Source organism: Salvia hispanica, chromosome 5 (genome assembly GCF_029641045.1).
Source record: "Salvia hispanica isolate PSC_SH4W2 chromosome 5, Shi_PSC_v1, whole genome shotgun sequence".
Lineage (NCBI taxonomy): Eukaryota > Viridiplantae > Streptophyta > Magnoliopsida > Lamiales > Lamiaceae > Salvia > Salvia hispanica.
Window position 1 is genome coordinate 10,018,500 of NC_142696.1, and position 14,447 is coordinate 10,032,946.

The 14,447-nt window shown below is 52.0% G+C and overlaps 19 non-coding genes and 9 pseudogenes across 19 annotated transcripts; all 28 read left to right on the forward strand.

The window, feature by feature from the left end:
- The first annotated feature begins 25 nt into the window (after positions 1–25).
- Positions 26–144, forward strand: LOC148925313 (5S ribosomal RNA; annotated as a pseudogene).
- A 394-nt stretch (positions 145–538) lies between these two features.
- On the forward strand, positions 539–657 carry LOC148925314 (5S ribosomal RNA; annotated as a pseudogene).
- A 394-nt stretch (positions 658–1,051) lies between these two features.
- Positions 1,052–1,170, forward strand: LOC148925315 (5S ribosomal RNA). Its single transcript, XR_016131086.1, has one exon. It is a non-coding gene; the product is annotated as a 5S ribosomal RNA (ribosomal RNA).
- Positions 1,171–1,564: 394 nt separating this feature from the next.
- LOC148925316 (5S ribosomal RNA) lies at positions 1,565–1,683 on the forward strand. The gene has a single exon (XR_016131868.1). It is a non-coding gene; the product is annotated as a 5S ribosomal RNA (ribosomal RNA).
- A 395-nt stretch (positions 1,684–2,078) lies between these two features.
- On the forward strand, positions 2,079–2,197 carry LOC148925317 (5S ribosomal RNA; annotated as a pseudogene).
- A 394-nt stretch (positions 2,198–2,591) lies between these two features.
- Positions 2,592–2,710, forward strand: LOC148925318 (5S ribosomal RNA; annotated as a pseudogene).
- A 394-nt stretch (positions 2,711–3,104) lies between these two features.
- On the forward strand, positions 3,105–3,223 carry LOC148925319 (5S ribosomal RNA). Its single transcript, XR_016131088.1, has one exon. It is a non-coding gene; the product is annotated as a 5S ribosomal RNA (ribosomal RNA).
- Positions 3,224–3,617: 394 nt separating this feature from the next.
- On the forward strand, positions 3,618–3,736 carry LOC148925320 (5S ribosomal RNA). Its single transcript, XR_016131869.1, has one exon. It is a non-coding gene; the product is annotated as a 5S ribosomal RNA (ribosomal RNA).
- A 395-nt stretch (positions 3,737–4,131) lies between these two features.
- LOC148925321 (5S ribosomal RNA) lies at positions 4,132–4,250 on the forward strand (annotated as a pseudogene).
- A 393-nt stretch (positions 4,251–4,643) lies between these two features.
- Positions 4,644–4,762, forward strand: LOC148925322 (5S ribosomal RNA). Its single transcript, XR_016131089.1, has one exon. It is a non-coding gene; the product is annotated as a 5S ribosomal RNA (ribosomal RNA).
- Positions 4,763–5,146: 384 nt separating this feature from the next.
- On the forward strand, positions 5,147–5,265 carry LOC148925323 (5S ribosomal RNA). Its single transcript, XR_016131823.1, has one exon. It is a non-coding gene; the product is annotated as a 5S ribosomal RNA (ribosomal RNA).
- A 394-nt stretch (positions 5,266–5,659) lies between these two features.
- LOC148925324 (5S ribosomal RNA) lies at positions 5,660–5,778 on the forward strand. Its single transcript, XR_016132059.1, has one exon. It is a non-coding gene; the product is annotated as a 5S ribosomal RNA (ribosomal RNA).
- A 394-nt stretch (positions 5,779–6,172) lies between these two features.
- On the forward strand, positions 6,173–6,291 carry LOC148925325 (5S ribosomal RNA). The gene has a single exon (XR_016131759.1). It is a non-coding gene; the product is annotated as a 5S ribosomal RNA (ribosomal RNA).
- Positions 6,292–6,686: 395 nt separating this feature from the next.
- LOC148925326 (5S ribosomal RNA) lies at positions 6,687–6,805 on the forward strand. The gene has a single exon (XR_016132113.1). It is a non-coding gene; the product is annotated as a 5S ribosomal RNA (ribosomal RNA).
- Positions 6,806–7,199: 394 nt separating this feature from the next.
- On the forward strand, positions 7,200–7,318 carry LOC148925327 (5S ribosomal RNA; annotated as a pseudogene).
- Positions 7,319–7,712: 394 nt separating this feature from the next.
- On the forward strand, positions 7,713–7,831 carry LOC148925328 (5S ribosomal RNA). The gene has a single exon (XR_016132060.1). It is a non-coding gene; the product is annotated as a 5S ribosomal RNA (ribosomal RNA).
- Positions 7,832–8,225: 394 nt separating this feature from the next.
- Positions 8,226–8,344, forward strand: LOC148925329 (5S ribosomal RNA). The gene has a single exon (XR_016131816.1). It is a non-coding gene; the product is annotated as a 5S ribosomal RNA (ribosomal RNA).
- A 394-nt stretch (positions 8,345–8,738) lies between these two features.
- On the forward strand, positions 8,739–8,857 carry LOC148925330 (5S ribosomal RNA; annotated as a pseudogene).
- Positions 8,858–9,240: 383 nt separating this feature from the next.
- On the forward strand, positions 9,241–9,359 carry LOC148925331 (5S ribosomal RNA). Its single transcript, XR_016132061.1, has one exon. It is a non-coding gene; the product is annotated as a 5S ribosomal RNA (ribosomal RNA).
- A 394-nt stretch (positions 9,360–9,753) lies between these two features.
- Positions 9,754–9,859, forward strand: LOC148925332 (5S ribosomal RNA; annotated as a pseudogene).
- A 392-nt stretch (positions 9,860–10,251) lies between these two features.
- LOC148925333 (5S ribosomal RNA) lies at positions 10,252–10,370 on the forward strand. The gene has a single exon (XR_016131560.1). It is a non-coding gene; the product is annotated as a 5S ribosomal RNA (ribosomal RNA).
- Positions 10,371–11,004: 634 nt separating this feature from the next.
- LOC148925334 (5S ribosomal RNA) lies at positions 11,005–11,110 on the forward strand (annotated as a pseudogene).
- A 393-nt stretch (positions 11,111–11,503) lies between these two features.
- On the forward strand, positions 11,504–11,622 carry LOC148925335 (5S ribosomal RNA). The gene has a single exon (XR_016131561.1). It is a non-coding gene; the product is annotated as a 5S ribosomal RNA (ribosomal RNA).
- A 394-nt stretch (positions 11,623–12,016) lies between these two features.
- On the forward strand, positions 12,017–12,135 carry LOC148925336 (5S ribosomal RNA). The gene has a single exon (XR_016131562.1). It is a non-coding gene; the product is annotated as a 5S ribosomal RNA (ribosomal RNA).
- Positions 12,136–12,529: 394 nt separating this feature from the next.
- LOC148925337 (5S ribosomal RNA) lies at positions 12,530–12,648 on the forward strand. Its single transcript, XR_016131165.1, has one exon. It is a non-coding gene; the product is annotated as a 5S ribosomal RNA (ribosomal RNA).
- Positions 12,649–13,042: 394 nt separating this feature from the next.
- On the forward strand, positions 13,043–13,161 carry LOC148925338 (5S ribosomal RNA). The gene has a single exon (XR_016131824.1). It is a non-coding gene; the product is annotated as a 5S ribosomal RNA (ribosomal RNA).
- Positions 13,162–13,555: 394 nt separating this feature from the next.
- Positions 13,556–13,674, forward strand: LOC148925339 (5S ribosomal RNA). Its single transcript, XR_016131706.1, has one exon. It is a non-coding gene; the product is annotated as a 5S ribosomal RNA (ribosomal RNA).
- Positions 13,675–14,068: 394 nt separating this feature from the next.
- On the forward strand, positions 14,069–14,187 carry LOC148925340 (5S ribosomal RNA). The gene has a single exon (XR_016131656.1). It is a non-coding gene; the product is annotated as a 5S ribosomal RNA (ribosomal RNA).
- Positions 14,188–14,447: the final 260 nt, after the last annotated feature.

The window sequence follows — 14,447 nt, forward strand, 5'->3', positions numbered from 1 at the left end:
ATGAATAAAGTGCGAGGCTATTGATGGGTGCGATCATACCAGCACTAATGCACCGAATCCCATCAGAACTCCGAAGTTATGCGTGCTTGGGCGAGAGTACTACTAGGATGGGTGACCCCTTGGGAAGTCCTTGTGTTGCATCCCTTTTTTTGCGAGTGCGTTCATTTTTTTTTTCCGTTCAGTTGGTCTTGATGTGGTCCGACACTCGATTAGCTGTTGTCGAGCACGAGGACAAAAAGTACGACAAACTCCACGAGCCGGTGACGAGCGGGTCCCACAATCTCAAACGTGCCGAAAAACAGTAGCTACGAACTAAAAGTGTTCGAAATGGCTCGAAACGGCCTCTTTTTGCTTCCCGGAGTAGCCACGGGCTGTACACGTAGCTCAGAACGTGGGGCTCGGCGAGAGCTTCGCGGTGATATGCTGTGGGTCCCGTAACTCCTTCCGGATCAAAAGTTATGCCTATGTGAAGGGTGGGGGATCAGAACCTGCGCACGGGAGCGTACGCTATGAAAGAATAAAGTGCGAGGCTATTGATGGGTGCGATCATACCAGCACTAATGCACCGAATCCCATCAGAACTCCGAAGTTATGCGTGCTTGGGCGAGAGTACTACTAGGATGGGTGACCCCTTGGGAAGTCCTTGTGTTGCATCCCTTTTTTTGCGAGTGCGTTCATTTTTTTTTTCCGTTCAGTTGGTCTTGATGTGGTCCGACACTCGATTAGCTGTTGTCGAGCACGAGGACAAAAAGTACGACAAACTCCACGAGCCGGTGACGAGCGGGTCCCACAATCTCAAACGTGCCGAAAAACAGTAGCTGCGAACTAAAAGTATTCGAAATGGCTCGAAACGGCCTCTTTTTGCTTCCCGGAGTAGCCACGGGCTGTACACGTAGCTCAGAACGTGGGGCTCGGCGAGAGCTTCGCGGTGATATTCTGTGGGTCCCGTAACTCCTTCCGGATCAAAAGTTATGCCTGTGTGAAGGGTGGGGGATCAGAACCTGCGCACGGGAGCGTACGCTATGACAGAATAAAGTGCGAGGCTATTGATGGGTGCGATCATACCAGCACTAATGCATCGGATCCCATCAGAACTCCGAGGTTAAGCGTGCTTGGGCGAGAGTAGTACTAGGATGGGTGACCCCCTGGGAAGTCCTCGTGTTGCACCCCTTTTTTTGCGAGTGCGTTCATTTTTTTTTTCCGTTCAGTTGGTCTTGATGTGGTCCGACACTCGATTAGCTGTTGTCGAGTACGAGGACAAAAAGTACGACAATCTCCCCGAGCCGGTGACGAGCGGGTCCCACAATCTTAAACGTGCCGGAAAACAGTAGCTGCGAACTAAAAGTGTTCGAAATGGCTCGAAACGGCCTCTGTTTGCTTCCCGGAGTAGCCACGGGCTGTACACGTAGCTCAGAACGTGGGGCTCGGCGAGAGCTTCGCGGTGATATGCTGTGGGTCCCGTAACTCCTTCAGGATCAAAAGTTATGCCTGTGTGAAGGGTGGGGGATCAGAACCTGCGCACGGGAGCGTACGCTATGAAAGAATAAAGTGCGAGGCTATTGATCGGTGCGATCATACCAGCACTAATGCACCGGATCCCATCAGAACTCCGAAGTTAAGCGTGCTTGGGCGAGAGTAGTACTAGGATGGGTGACCCCCTGGGAAGTCCTCGTGTTGCACCCCTTTTTTTGCGAGTGCGTTCATTTTTTTTTTTGCGTTCAGTTGGTCTTGATGTGGTCCGACACTCGATTAGCTGTTGTCGAGTACGAGGACAAAAAGTATGACAATCTCCCCGAGCCGGTGACGAGCGGGTCCCACAATCTTAAACGTGCCGGAAAACAGTAGCTGCGAACTAAAAGTGTTCGAAATGGCTCGAAACGGCCTCTTTTTGCTTCCCGGAGTAGCCACGGGCTGTACACGTAGCTCAGAACGTGGGGCTCGGCGAGAGCTTCGCGGTGATATGCTGTGGGTCCCGTAACTCCTTCCGGATCAAAAGTTATGCCTGTGTGAAGGGTGGGGGATCAGAACCTGCGCACGGGAGCGTACGCTATGAATGAATAAAGTGCGAGGCTATTGATGGGTGCGATCATACCAGCACTAATGCACCGAATCCCATCAGAACTCCGAAGTTATGCGTGCTTGGGCGAGAGTACTACTAGGATGGGTGACCCCTTGGGAAGTCCTTGTGTTGCATCCCTTTTTTTGCGAGTGCGTTCATTTTTTTTTTCCGTTCAGTTGGTCTTGATGTGGTCCGACACTCGATTAGCTGTTGTCGAGCACGAGGACAAAAAGTACGACAAACTCCACGAGCCGGTGACGAGCGGGTCCCACAATCTCAAACGTGCCGAAAAACAGTAGCTGCGAACTAAAAGTGTTCGAAATGGCTCGAAACGGCCTCTTTTTGCTTCCCGGAGTAGCCACGGGCTGTACACGTAGCTCAGAACGTGGGGCTCGGCGAGAGCTTCGCGGTGATATGCTGTGGGTCCCGTAACTCCTTCCGGATCAAAAGTTATGCCTATGTGAAGGGTGGGGGATCAGAACCTGCGCACGGGAGCGTACGCTATGAAAGAATAAAGTGCGAGGCTATTGATGGGTGCGATCATACCAGCACTAATGCACCGAATCCCATCAGAACTCCGAAGTTATGCGTGCTTGGGCGAGAGTACTACTAGGATGGGTGACCCCTTGGGAAGTCCTTGTGTTGCATCCCTTTTTTTGCGAGTGCGTTCATTTTTTTTTTCCGTTCAGTTGGTCTTGATGTGGTCCGACACTCGATTAGCTGTTGTCGAGCACGAGGACAAAAAGTACGACAAACTCCACGAGCCGGTGACGAGCGGGTCCCACAATCTCAAACGTGCCGAAAAACAGTAGCTGCGAACTAAAAGTATTCGAAATGGCTCGAAACGGCCTCTTTTTGCTTCCCGGAGTAGCCACGGGCTGTACACGTAGCTCAGAACGTGGGGCTCGGCGAGAGCTTCGCGGTGATATTCTGTGGGTCCCGTAACTCCTTCCGGATCAAAAGTTATGCCTGTGTGAAGGGTGGGGGATCAGAACCTGCGCACGGGAGCGTACGCTATGACAGAATAAAGTGCGAGGCTATTGATGGGTGCGATCATACCAGCACTAATGCATCGGATCCCATCAGAACTCCGAGGTTAAGCGTGCTTGGGCGAGAGTAGTACTAGGATGGGTGACCCCCTGGGAAGTCCTCGTGTTGCACCCCTTTTTTTGCGAGTGCGTTCATTTTTTTTTTCCGTTCAGTTGGTCTTGATGTGGTCCGACACTCGATTAGCTGTTGTCGAGTACGAGGACAAAAAGTACGACAATCTCCCCGAGCCGGTGACGAGCGGGTCCCACAATCTTAAACGTGCCGGAAAACAGTAGCTGCGAACTAAAAGTGTTCGAAATGGCTCGAAACGGCCTCTGTTTGCTTCCCGGAGTAGCCACGGGCTGTACACGTAGCTCAGAACGTGGGGCTCGGCGAGAGCTTCGCGGTGATATGCTGTGGGTCCCGTAACTCCTTCAGGATCAAAAGTTATGCCTGTGTGAAGGGTGGGGGATCAGAACCTGCGCACGGGAGCGTACGCTATGAAAGAATAAAGTGCGAGGCTATTGATCGGTGCGATCATACCAGCACTAATGCACCGGATCCCATCAGAACTCCGAAGTTAAGCGTGCTTGGGCGAGAGTAGTACTAGGATGGGTGACCCCCTGGGAAGTCCTCGTGTTGCACCCCTTTTTTTGCGAGTGCGTTCATTTTTTTTTTTGCGTTCAGTTGGTCTTGATGTGGTCCGACACTCGATTAGCTGTTGTCGAGTACGAGGACAAAAAGTACGACAATCTCCCCGAGCCGGTGACGAGCGGGTCCCACAATCTTAAACGTGCCGGAAAACAGTAGCTGCGAACTAAAAGTGTTCGAAATGGCTCGAAACGGCCTCTTTTTGCTTCCCGGAGTAGCCACGGGCTGTACACGTAGCTCAGAACGTGGGGCTCGGCGAGAGCTTCGCGGTGATATGCTGTGGGTCCCGTAACTCCTTCCGGATCAAATGTTATGCCTGTGTGAAGGGTGGGGGATCAGAACCTGCGCACGGGAGCGTACGCTATGAATGAATAAAGTGCGAGGCTATTGATGGGTGCGATCATACCAGCACTAATGCACCGAATCCCATCAGAACTCCGAAGTTATGCGTGCTTGGGCGAGAGTACTACTAGGATGGGTGACCCCTTGGGAAGTCCTTGTGTTGCATCCCTTTTTTTGCGAGTGCGTTCATTTTTTTTTTCCGTTCAGTTGGTCTTGATGTGGTCCGACACTCGATTAGCTGTTGTCGAGCACGAGGACAAAAAGTACGACAAACTCCACGAGCCGGTGACGAGCGGGTCCCACAATCTCAAACGTGCCAAAAAACAGTAGCTGCGAACTAAAAGTATTCGAAATGGCTCGAACGGCCTCTTTTTGCTTCCCGGAGTAGCCACGGGCTGTACACGTAGCTCAGAACGTGGGGCTCGGCGAGAGCTTCGCGGTGATAATCTGTGGGTCCCGTAACTCCTTCCGGATCAAAAGTTATGCCTGTGTGAAGGGTGGGGGATCAGAACCTGCGCACGGGAGCGTACGCTATGACAGAATAAAGTGCGAGGCTATTGATGGGTGCGATCATACCAGCACTAATGCATCGGATCCCATCAGAACTCCGAGGTTAAGCGTGCTTGGGCGAGAGTAGTACTAGGATGGGTGACCCCCTGGGAAGTCCTCGTGTTGCACCCCTTTTTTTGCGAGTGCGTTCATTTTTTTTTTCCGTTCAGTTGGTCTTGATGTGGTCCGACACTCGATTAGCTGTTGTCGAGCACGAGGACAAAAAGTACGACAAACTCCACGAGCCGGTGACGAGCGGGTCCCACAATCTCAAACGTGCCGAAAAACAGTAGCTGCGAACTAAAAGTATTCGAAATGGCCTCTTTTTGCTTCCCGGAGTAGCCACGGGCTGTACATGTAGCTCAGAACGTGGGGCTCGGCGAGAGCTTCGCGGTGATATGCTGTGGGTCCCGTAACTCCTTCCGGATCAAAAGTTATGCCTGTGTGAAGGGTGGGGGATCAGAACCTGCGCACGGGAGCGTACGCTATGACAGAATAAAGTGCGCGGCTATTGATGGGTGCGATCATACCAGCACTAATGCACCGGATCCCATCAGAACTCCGAGGTTAAGCGTGCTTGGGCGAGAGTAGTACTAGGATGGGTGACCCCCTGGGAAGTCCTCGTGTTGCACCCCTTTTTTTGCGAGTGCGTTCATTTTTTTTTTCCGTTCAGTTGGTTTTGATGTGGTCCGACACTCGATTAGCTGTTGTCGAGTACGAGGACAAAAAGTACGACAATCTCCCCGAGCCGGTGACGGGCGGGTCCCACAATCTTAAACGTGCCGGAAAACAGTAGCTGCGAACTAAAAGTGTTCGAAATGGCTCGAAACGGCCTCTGTTTGCTTCCCGGAGTAGCCACGGGCTGTACACTTAGCTCAGAACGTGGGGCTCGGCGAGAGCTTCGCGGTGATATGCTGTGGGTCCCGTAACTCCTTCCGGATCAAAAGTTATGCCTGTGTGAAGGGTGGGGGATCAGAACCTGCGCACGGGAGCGTACGCTATGACAGAATAAAGTGCGAGGCTATTGATGGGTGCGATCATACCAGCACTAATGCACCGGATCCCATCAGAACTCCGAAGTTAAGCGTGCTTGGGCGAGAGTAGTACTAGGATGGGTGACTCCCTGGGAAGTCCTTGTGTTGCACCCCTTTTTTTGCGAGTGCGTTCATTTTTTTTTTCCGTTCAGTTGGTCTTGATGTGGTCCGACACTCGATTAGCTGTTGTCGAGCACGAGGACAAAAAGTACGACAAACTCCACGAGCCGGTGACGAGCGGGTCCCACAATCTCAAACGTGCCGAAAAACAGTAGCTGCGAACTAAAAGTATTCGAAATGGCTCGAAACGGCCTCTTTTTGCTTCCCGGAGTAGCCACGGGCTGTACACGTAGCTCAGAACGTGGGGCTCGGCGAGAGCTTCGCGGTGATATGCTGTGGGTCCCGTAACTCCTTCAGGATCAAAAGTTATGCTTGTGTGAAGGGTGGGGGATCAGAACCTGCGCACGGGAGCGTACGCTATGAAAGAATAAAGTGCGAGGCTATTGATGGGTGCGATCATACCAGCACTAATGCACCGGATCCCATCAGAACTCCGAAGTTATGCGTGCTTGGGCGAGAGTACTACTAGGATGGGTGACCCCCTGGGAAGTCCTTGTGTTGCATCCCTTTTTTTGCGAGTGCGTTCATTTTTTTTTTCCGTTCAGTTGGTCTTGATGTGGTCCGACACTCGATTAGCTATTGTCGAGTACGAGGACAAAAAGTACGACAATCTCCACAAGCCGGTGACGAGCGGGTCCCACAATCTTAAACGTGCCGAAAAAACAGTAGCTGCGAACTAAAAGTGTTTGAAATGGCTCGAAACGGCCACTTTTTGCTTCCCGGAGTAGCCACAGGCTGTACCCGTAGCTCAGAACGTGGGGCTCGACGAGAGCTTCACGGTGATATGCTGTGGGTCCCGTAACTCCTTCCCGATCAAAAGTTATACCCGTCTGGAGGGTGGGGGATCAGAACCTGCGCACGGGAGCGTACGCTATGAAAGAATAAAGTGCGGGGTTATTGATGGGTGCGATCATACCAGCACTAATGCACCGGATCCCATCAGAACTCCGAAGTTAAGCGTGCTTGGGCGAGAGTAGTACTAGGATGGGTGACCCCCTGGGAAGTCCTCGTGTTGCACCCCTTTTTTTGCGAGTGCGTTCATTTTTTTTTTCCGTTCAGTTGGTCTTGATGTGGTCCGACACTCGATTAGCTGTTGTCGAGTACGAGGACAAAAAGTACGACAAACTCCACGAGCCGGTGACGAGTGGGTCCCACAATCTTAAACGTGCCGAAAAACAGTAGCTGCGAATTAAAAGTGTTCGAAATGGCTCGAAACGGCCTCTTTTTGCTTCCCGGAGTAGCCACGGGCTGTACACGTAGCTCAGAACGTGGGGCTCGGCGAGAGCTTCGCGGTGATATGCTGTGAGTCCCGTAACTCCTTCCGGATCAAAAGTTATGCCTGTGTGAAGGGTGGGGGATCAGAACCTGCGCACGGGAGCGTACGCTATGAAAGAATAAAGTGCGAGGCTATTGATGGGTGCGATTATACCAGCACTAATGCACCGAATCCCATCAGAACTCCGAAGTTATGCGTGCTTGGGCGAGAGTACTACTAGGATGGGTGACCCCCTGGGAAGTCCTTGTGTTGCATCCCTTTTTTTGCGAGTGCGTTCATTTTTTTTTTCCGTTCAGTTGGTCTTGATGTGGTCCGACACTCGATTAGCTGTTGTCGAGCACGAGGACAAAAAGTACGACAAACTCCACGAGCCGGTGACGAGCGGGTCCCACAATCTCAAACGTGCCGAAAAACAGTAGCTGCGAACTAAAAGTATTCGAAATGGCTCGAAACGGCCTCTTTTTGCTTCCCGGAGTAGCCACGGGCTGTACACGTAGCTCAGAACGTGGGGCTCGGCGAGAGCTTCGCGGTGATATGCTGTGGGTCCCGTAACTCCTTCCGGATCAAAAGTTATGCCTGTGTGAAGGGTGGGGGATCAGAACCTGCGCACGGGAGCGTACGCTATGACAGAATAAAGTGCGAGGCTATTGATGGGTGCGATCATACCAGCACTAATGCACCGGATCCCATCAGAACTCCGAAGTTAAGCGTGCTTGGGCGAGAGTAGTACTAGGATGGGTGACTCCCTGGGAAGTCCTTGTGTTGCACCCCTTTTTTTGCGAGTGCGTTCATTTTTTTTTTCCGTTCAGTTGGTCTTGATGTGGTCCGACACTCGATTAGCTGTTGTCGAGTACGAGGACAAAAAGTACGACAATCTCCACGAGCCGGTGATGAGCGGGTCCCACAATCTTAAACGTGCCGAAAAACAGTAGCTGCGAACTAAAAGTGTTCGAAATAGCTCGAAACGGCCTCTTTTTGCTTCCCTGAGTAGCCACGGGCTGTACCCGTAGCTCAGAACGTGGGGCTCGGCGAGAGCTTCGCGGTGATATGCTGTGGGTCCCGTAACTCCTTCCCGATCAAAAGTTATACCCGTCTGGAGGGTGGGGGATCAGAACCTGCGCACGGGAGCGTACGCTATGAAAGAATAAAGTGCGGGGTTATTGATTGGTGCGATCATACCAGCACTAATGCACCGGATCCCATCAGAACTCCGAAGTTAAGCGTGCTTGGGCGAGAGTAGTACTAGGATGGGTGACCCCCTGGGAAGTCCTCGTGTTGCACCCCTTTTTTTGCGAGTGCGTTCATTTTTTTTTTCCGTTCAGTTGGTCTTGATGTGGTCCGACACTCGATTAGCTGTTGTCGAGTACAAGGACAAAAAGTACGACAAACTCCACGAGCCGGTGACGAGTGGGTCCCACAATCTTAAACGTGCCGAAAAACAGTAGCTGCGAATTAAAAGTGTTCGAAATGGCTCGAAACGGCCTCTTTTTGCTTCCCGGAGTAGCCACGGGCTGTACACGTAGCTCAGAACGTGGGGCTCGGCGAGAGCTTCGCGGTGATATGCTGTGGGTCCCGTAACTCCTTCCGGATCAAAAGTTATGCCTGTGTGAAGGGTGGGGGATCAGAACCTGCGCACGGGAGCGTACGCTATGAAAGAATAAAGTGCGAGGCTATTGATAGGTGCGATCATACCAGCACTAATGCACCGAATCCCATCAGAACTCCGAAGTTATGCGTGCTTGGGCGAGAGTACTACTAGGATGGGTGACCCCCTGGGAAGTCCTTGTGTTGCATCCCTTTTTTTGCGAGTGCGTTCATTTTTTTTTTCCGTTCAGTTGGTCTTGATGTGGTCCGACACTCGATTAGCTGTTGTCGAGCACGAGGACAAAAAGTACGACAAACTCCACGAGCGGGTCCCACAATCTCAAACGTGCCGAAAAACAGTAGCTGCGAACTAAAAGTATTCGAAATGGCTCGAAACGGCCTCTTTTTGCTTCCCGGAGTAGCCACGGGCTGTACACGTAGCTCAGAACGTGGGGCTCGGCGAGAGCTTCGCGGTGATATGCTGTGGGTCCCGTAACTCCTTCCGGATCAAAAGTTATGCCTGTGTGAAGGGTGGGGGATCAGAACCTGCGCACGGGAGCGTACGCTATGACAGAATAAAGTGCGAGGCTATTGATGGGTGCGATCATACCAGCACTAATGCACCGGATCCCATCAGAACTCCGAAGTTAAGCGTGCTTGGGCGAGAGTAGTACTAGGATGGGTGACTCCCTGGGAAGTCCTTGTGTTGCACCCCTTTTTTTGCGAGTGCGTTCATTTTTTTTTTCCGTTCAGTTGGTCTTGATGTGGTCCGACACTCGATTAGCTGTTGTCGAGTACGAGGACAAAAAGTACGACAATCTCCACGAGCCGGTGATGAGCGGGTCCCACAATCTTAAACGTGCCGAAAAACAGTAGCTGCGAACTAAAAGTGTTCGAAATAGCTCGAAACGGCCTCTTTTTGCTTCCCGGAGTAGCCACGGGCTGTACCCGTAGCTCAGAACGTGGGGCTCGGCGAGAGCTTCGCGGTGATATGTTGTGGGTCCCGTAACTCCTTCCCGATCAAAAGTTATACCCGTCTGGAGGGTGGGGGATCAGAACCTGCGCACGGGAGCGTACGCTATGAAAGAATAAAGTGCGGGGCTATTGATGGGTGCGATCATACCAGCACTAATGCACCGGATCCCATCAGAACTCCGAAGTTAAGCGTGCTTGGGCGAGAGTAGTACTAGGATGGGTGACCCCCTGTTGCACCCCTTTTTTTGCGAGTGCGTTCATTTTTTTTCCGTTCAGTTGGTCTTGATGTGGTCCGACACTCGATTAGTGGTTGTCGAGTACGAGGACAAAAAGTACGACAATCTCCACGAGCCGGTGATGAGCGGGTCCCACAATCTTAAACGTGCCGAAAAACAGTAGCTGCGAACTAAAAGTGTTCGAAATGGCTCGAAACGGCCTCTTTTTGCTTCCCGGAGTAGCCACGGGCTGTACACGTAGCTCAGAACGTGGGGCTCGGCGAGAGCTTCGCGGTGATATGCTGTGGGTCCCGTAACTCCTTCCAGATCAAAAGTTATGCCTGTGTGAAGGGTGGGGGATCAGAACCTGCGCACGGGAGCGTACGCTATGAAAGAATAAAGTGCGAGGCTATTGATGGGTGCGATCATACCAGCACTAATGCACCGGATCCCATCAGAACTCCGAAGTTATGCGTGCTTGGGCGAGAGTAGTACTAGGATGGGTGACCCCCTGGGATGTCCTTGTGTTGCACCCCTTTTTTTGCGAGTGCGTTCATTTTTTTTTTCCGTTCAGTTGGTCTTGATGTGGTCCGACACTCGATTAGCTGTTGTCGAGTACGAGGACAAAAAGTATGACAATCTCCACGAGCCGGTGATGAGCGGGTCCCACAATCTTAAACGTGCCGAAAAACAGTAGCTGCGAACTAAAAGTGTTCGAAATGGCTCGAAACGGCCTCTTTTTGCTTCCCGGAGTAGCCACGGGCTGTACCCGTTGCTCAGAACGTGGGGCTCGGCGAGAGCTTCGCGGTGATATGCTGTGGGTCCCGTAACTCCTTCCCGATCAAAAGTTATACCCGTCTGGAGGGTGGGGGATCAGAACCTGCGCACGGGAGCGTACGCTATGAAAGAATAAAGTGCGGGGCTATTGATGGGTGCGATCATACCAGCACTAATGCACCGGATCCCATCAGAACTCCGAAGTTAAGCGTGCTTGGGCGAGAGTAGTACTAGGATGGGTGACCCGTGGGGCTCGGCGAGAGCTTCGCGGTGATATGTTGTGGGTCCCGTAACTCCTTCCCGATCAAAAGTTATACCCGTCTGGAGGGTGGGGGATCAGAACCTGCGCACGGGAGCGTACGCTATGAAAGAGTAAAGTGCGGGGCTATTGATGGGTGCGATCATACCAGCACTAATGCACCGGATCCCATCAGAACTCCGAAGTTAAGCGTGCTTGGGCGAGAGTAGTACTAGGATGGGTGACCCCCTGTTGCACCCCTTTTTTTGCGAGTGCGTTCATTTTTTTTTCCGTTCAGTTGGTCTTGATGTGGTCCGACACTCGATTAGTGGTTGTCGAGTACGAGGACAAAAAGTACGACAATCTCCACGAGCCGGTGATGAGCAGGTCCCACAATCTTAAACGTGCCGAAAAACTGTAGCTGCGAACTAAAAGTGTTCGAAATGGCTCGAAACGGCCTCTTTTTGCTTCCCAGAGTAGCCACGGGCTGTACACCTTGCTCAGAACGTGGGGCTCGGCGAGAGCTTCGCGGTGATATGCTGTGGGTCCCGTAACTCCTTCCAGATCAAAAGTTATGCATGTGTGAAGGGTGGGGGATCAGAACCTGCGCACGGGAGCGTACGCTATGAAAGAATAAAGTGCGAGGCTATTGATGGGTGCGATCATACCAGCACTAATGCACCGGATCCCATCAGAACTCCGAAGTTATGCGTGCTTGGGCGAGAGTAGTACTAGGATGGGTGACCCCCTGGGATGTCCTTGTGTTGCACCCCTTTTTTTGCGAGTGCGTTCATTTTTTTTTTCCGTTCAGTTGGTCTTGATGTGGTCCGACACTCGATTAGCTGTTGTCGAGTACGAGGACAAAAAGTATGACAATCTCCACGAGCCGGTGATGAGCGGGTCCCACAATCTTAAACGTGCCGAAAAACTGTAGCTGCGAACTAAAAGTGTTCGAAATGGCTCGAAACGGCCTCTTTTTGCTTCCCAGAGTAGCCACGGGCTGTACCCGTTGCTCAGAACGTGGGGCTCGGCGAGAGCTTCGCGGTGATATTCTGTGGGTCCCGTAACTCCTTCCGGATCAAAAGTTATGCCTGTGTGAAGGGTGGGGGATCAGAACCTGCGCACGGGAGCGTACGCTATGAAAGAATAAAGTGCGAGGCTATTGATGGGTGCGATCATACCAGCACTAATGCACCGGATCCCATCAGAACTCCGAAGTTATGCGTGCTTGGGCGAGAGTAGTACTAGGATGGGTGACCCCCTGGGATGTCCTTGTGTTGCACCCCTTTTTTTGCGAGTGCGTTCATTTTTTTTTTCCGTTCAGTTGGTCTTGATGTGGTCCGACACTCGATTAGCTGTTGTCGAGTACGAGGACAAAAAGTATGACAATCTCCACGAGCCGGTGATGAGCGGGTCCCACAATCTTAAACGTGCCGAAAAACTGTAGCTGCGAACTAAAAGTGTTCGAAATGGCTCGAAACGGCCTCTTTTTGCTTCCCAGAGTAGCCACGGGCTGTACCCGTTGCTCAGAACGTGGGGCTCGGCGAGAGCTTCGCGGTGATATTCTGTGGGTCCTGTAACTCCTTCCGGATCAAAAGTTATGCCTGTGTGAAGGGTGGGGGATCAGAACCTGCGCACGGGAGCGTACGCTATGAAAGAATAAAGTGCGAGGCTATTGATGGGTGCGATCATACCAGCTCTAATGCACCGGATCCCATCAGAACTCCGAAGTTAAGCGTGCTTGGGCGAGAGTAGTACTAGGATGGGTGACTCCCTGGGAAGTCCTTGTGTTGCACCCCTTTTTTTGCGAGTGCGTTCATTTTTTTTTTCCGTTCAGTTGGTCTTGATGTGGTCCGACACTCGATTAGCTGTTGTCGAGTACGAGGACAAAAAGTACGACAATCTCCACGAGCCGGTGACGAGCGGGTCCCACAATCTTAAACGTGCCGAAAAACAGTAGCTGCGAACTAAAAGTGTTCGAAATGGCTCGAAACGGCCTCTTTTTGCTTCCCGGAGTAGCCACGGGTTGTACCCGTAGCTCAGAACGTGGGGCTCGGCGAGAGCTTCGCGGTGATATGTTGTGGGTCCCGTAACTCATTCCCGATCAAAAGTTATACCCGTCTAGAGGGTGGGGGATCAGAACCTGCGCACGGGAGCGTACGCTATGAAAGAATAAAGTGCGGGGTTATTGATGGGTGCGATCATACCAGCACTAATGCACCGGATCCCATCAGAACTCCGAGGTTAAGCGTGCTTGGGCGAGAGTAGTACTAGGATGGGTGACCCCCTGGGAAGTCCTCGTGTTGCACCCCTTTTTTTGCGAGTGCGTTCATTTTTTTTTTCCGTTCAGTTGGTCTTGATGTGGTCCGACACTCGATTAGCTGTTGTCGAGTACTAGGACAAAAAGTACGACAAACTCCACGAGCCCGTGACGAGCGGGTCCCACAATCTTAAACGTGCCGAAAAACAGTAGCTGCGAACTAAAAGTGTTCGAAATGGCTCGAAACGGCCTCTTTTTGCTTCCCGGAGTAGCCACGGGCTGTACACGTATCTCAGAACGTGGGGCTCGGCGAGAGCTTCGCGGTGATATGCTGTGGGTCCCGTAACTCCTTCCGGATCAAAAGTTATGCCTGTGTGAAGGGTGGGGGATCAGAACCTGCGCACGGGAGCGTACGCTATGAAAGAATAAAGTGCGAGGCTATTGATGGGTGCGATCATACCAGTACTAATGCACCGGATCCCATCAGAACTCCGAAGTTATGCGTGCTTGGGCGAGAGTAGTACTAGGATGGGTGACCCCCTGGGATGTCCTTGTGTTGCACCCCTTTTTTTGCGAGTGCGTTCATTTTTTTTTTCCGTTCAGTTGGTCTTGATGTGGTCCGACACTCGATTAGCTGTTGTCGAGTACGAGGACAAAAAGTATGACAATCTCCACGAGCCGGTGATGAGCGGGTCCCACAATCTTAAACGTGCCGAAAAACAGTAGCTGCGAACTAAAAGTGTTCGAAATGGCTCGAAACGGCCTCTTTTTGCTTCCCGGAGTAGCCACGGGCTGTACACGTAGCTCAGAACGTGGGGCTCGGCGAGAGCTTCGCGGTGATATGCTGTGGGTCCCGTAACTCCTTCCAGATCAAAAGTTATGCCTGTGTGAAGGGTGGGGGATCAGAACCTGCGCACGGGAGCGTACGCTATGAAAGAATAAAGTGCGAGGCTATTGATGGGTGCGATCATACCAGCACTAATGCACCGGATCCCATCAGAACTCCGAAGTTATGCGTGCTTGGGCGAGAGTAGTACTAGGTTGGGTGACCCCCTGGGATGTCCTTGTGTTGCACCCCTTTTTTTGCGAGTGCGTTCATTTTTTTTTTCCGTTCAGTTGGTCTTGATGTGGTCCGACACTCGATTAGCTGTTGTCGAGTACGAGGACAAAAAGTATGACAATCTCCACGAGCCGGTGATGAGCGGGTCCCACAATCTTAAACGTGCCGAAAAACAGTAGCTGCGAACTAAAAGTGTTCGAAATGGCTCGAAACGGCCTCTTTTTGCTTCCCGGAGTAGCCACGGGCTGTACCCGTTGCTCAGAACGTGGGGCTCGGCG